Genomic DNA, 3710 nt, shown 5'->3' with positions numbered 1-3710 from the left:
ATCCGTATATATTTTCAATGAACTCCATGATCGAACTCGAGATAAAGCAACGTATAACTGACCGTGATTGAAAATGTTGTTATTGCAAATGTTAATTTGATAGGAAATTGTCGGCGTTTAAAAACAAATGGATATTCATTTTTTGAGGAATACAATGTTATGCGATTTATAAAAACTATTTCTCCTTTTTTATCATCATTTAATATTTCACATTTTAATAAATTATTACATAATTCTAAAATCAATTATCTAGTACCATATTACATATACCTTCATTAATAGTAAGATTTCAGATTAGTATACAAATGCAATTTACTCGTAATTTTAATTCGTAAGGAGGAAGAGACGAGGGAGAAAGTGTATTCATATCTTCAATTGATATAACACCTTCATAACCTTCATCATCACAGTTTTCTATACTATCCATACTTGTGCAATTTTTTTCCGTTGTATCACCAAGTAAATTAATAACTTTTTCATTTATTTCATTAACGCGTGAATGTTTCGTGCAGATAAAATAGCAAAACTAATTGATTTTCTATATTGTTTGTAGCGTAATATATCACCATAAATGTCGTTTACTATGTCTTCTATGCTACTAATTACTCTAATGCAATTTTGAGGAAAATTTTGTAAATTTAAGTTATCGTGATTATCATTCAATATTTCAACATCAACTTTTAACAAAAATTTCGAAAATTCAATTTCTTCAGGTAAAAAGTTCGCATATTTTGGGTTAAAGAAAATTTAATAATATTTTACCATTATAAACAACAAATTATAAATAAATCAATAGTTTCACTACGCGTACTATTTACTTTCACAGGAAGTAACTGCTTGAAATCTCCTCCTAAAACAATTATTTTTCTACCAAATAATTTATCATTGTTCATTACGTTACACAGAGTTTTATCCACTGCAATAGCATATCTTGGATCCATAGGAGCTTCATCTTACTATTAGATAAAGACATCTGTTTCTTTCCAATGAGCAACGTCTTACGAATCTGATTTTATGTTCGATGATGAATCTGGTAACAAAAGTACAGGTAATTGAAATACTTTATGTACTGTTTTACCTTGAGGTAATAACGTAGCTGCTATTCCGGTAAACGCCATAGTACATTGTTTTTTTTATTGTTTTCCTTGAAAAGATACTAAAGACATTCATATAAAAAAGTTTTACCAGATCCACCAGGACCATATACCATATAAAAAAACAGTTACTCTGTTCTGAATTTTCATCACAATTATTATTTAAAACAGCATTTGAAATTGTGTCTTCTATTTCTTTTTATTTTTCGTTTAATTTCAGATATTGTTCGCGACCAACAGTCAAATGAATTTCTGGAATTTTGCAATAAATTTAGGAATTGCCGAAATTAATCAAGACTTTTACCGTCAATTTGAAATAAAGTTCGTATATCTATGAGTGCTTTGGTATGACTTTCGTGTGTATTCAATTGACACGTGTAATCTTCAGACATCGCATTCTTAAAATCTATCCAAAGTATCATTGGATCAAGAGAATTACAATGAATTGAAATTCGTATAAATAAGCATCGAAGTTATTTTGGTATCATAAATACAACAGCTTCACTCATTGCATTTGTCCACTCATTGTCACTTTCAATAAAACCATATGCTAAACAAGCTGAAGAGAACGATTCATGTAATTCTCCATTCACTGTTCTTAAATTTTCAAAGCATGTAGCACGTTTTACTTGAAGTAATAAAATTTTCATATGAAATAATTCAAATTGACTTGAATTAACTATATATGTACGTTCAATGCACGGAATATCGATTTTTCTTTTAATTTACTTTTTTACTTTCCGTCCATCTACTTCAATTTGATTTAAAACATATTTTTCTGGAATTTCAGAGTAGTAATATTGATATGCATTAGGATCTCGTATATTCGAATCAAAATAATCCATCAACATTAATATTTGCAAATCAATTGCATTATTCATCTCGTAGATATCAGTAGGTTCTGTGCGAATTGTTATGTTTTGAAAATTTGGAAGATGCATAGGTAAACGAATAATAACATAACTTTTATCGTGCATTGGTCGAAATAAAATCCGCCAAATAGATTCTACTGGTCCTACATATCACGCATTTAAATATTGAATAATTTAATCATGATCAATAATAAGGTCATTTGAATTAGTTACAATTACAGATGCTGCATCATGTCCCATATAAAGATATTTAGATAAATATTTGACGGATATCATACTTGAAAAAACTTCTACGTTAATATGACAATTATTAACCTTTAGAGGGCCGAGGTTTCAAGGGGCATATCGCTTTCAGAAAACTGGTATAAAAGGTATCTTATATCATTAATTGATCACAGGGAAAGTGTCAATCGGGGGTAGCGTCAATATATTGATTCTCCGGCCCTCTAAAGGTTAAGTTTCAAAGATAATACTGGAGCATAAGGCACTACATGATGATTATCTACTTCATAATCATTAGGACGTAAATATGTTTTTCCAGTATCTCTTCGGCGATAAGAAACGGAACCGTTTTCATCATCAATTATTGTTTCTTCTTGAATTTATTTAGGGTATTTTTTCGAACATTTCTCATTAATAATACATCAATCTACACAAAGACCGTGTACCATATTATTCATTACAATTAACGCGGTTTTCCCTTTTTGGACAACAACAATTTTTCTCCTGAAAAAAAATCCAGGGTCTATCCTCGTAGTCCATCACCACAGTCGATCATCTCTCCTGCTGCCACACATTCGATCTCTTCGCAGTACTTGACTCTCCACCAATAACATCGCGCTTATGCTCCTTTGACCAACGTTATTCAATGCTTATCAATATGGTGCTCTAAGAGCTGGCTCCCTTTTATATAGGGATTTGGGAATCCGATGTTTCTGGTACGTTATTGGAGGCTTTTCATATCCACCAGTTTGAATTTTTAATCGTTATATTGGTTAACTGTAAGTATATCACAAGATAAACTAAAATTAATAGACTTAATATAAAACCATATAATCTGTTGGAATATTAGGATAAATCGAAATAAAAAACACCATTTAATTGAATACTCATATATAAGTGAAATTGTACAAATGATTTACTCTAGATATTTTACAAACTCTAATCTAATGTTAACTAAGTCACTACTCAAAAATAGTAAAAGAATAAGTAAGTTCAGTTGAAGAGCTCCGCGTTGTAGGAGTGGTATAGCTGGAATGGCAGCGCCAGCCAGCAGAGCAGCGCAGCAACGTGAAGGCGCCGCGGTGAGCGCCCGCGCACATGCACACAGTATTTCAAACACTCCCTCCACTGTACGCATATACGCGTGAGCACAAGTAGCTCATTCAGACCCGTTGATTTCCGCGCCTGTAAATAATCAAAGACATTCTCGAGCATAGTCAGTTATTAATTATATTATCTCTAAGAGCTCTAAAAGAATCGAAAGGAAGAGGTTTTGTAAATATATCAGCTAAATTTTCTTTAGATGGTACCCAAATCAATTTAACTTTTCCTTCAGTTACGCACTGTTTAATGTAATCACCATGTACTTTAGACAATTTATTTTTAGTTCCTGTTTTCTCTCTATTCTCTAAACTAACAATTATTTCTTTAACTGAATCATCAAAATTCTTTAGTTTATGGTTTCCTTCTTTTTGTGTGCAGCTGATTGAGGACTTATTATCGCATCTTATAATTATAGGGT

General features: G+C 31.3%; 1 pseudogene; it reads right to left on the bottom strand.

Moving 5' to 3' along the window:
- Positions 1–289: 289 nt before the first annotated feature.
- Positions 290–941, bottom strand: LOC131675401 (uncharacterized; annotated as a pseudogene).
- Positions 942–3710: the final 2769 nt, after the last annotated feature.

The sequence above is a fragment of the Phymastichus coffea genome, unplaced genomic scaffold (assembly GCF_024137745.1).
Source record: "Phymastichus coffea isolate CEN01 unplaced genomic scaffold, Cenicafe_Pcof_1.1 PCOF00020, whole genome shotgun sequence".
In the NCBI taxonomy this organism is placed as follows: domain Eukaryota; kingdom Metazoa; phylum Arthropoda; class Insecta; order Hymenoptera; family Eulophidae; genus Phymastichus; species Phymastichus coffea.
This window is presented reverse-complemented; position numbering and strand designations above follow the sequence as displayed.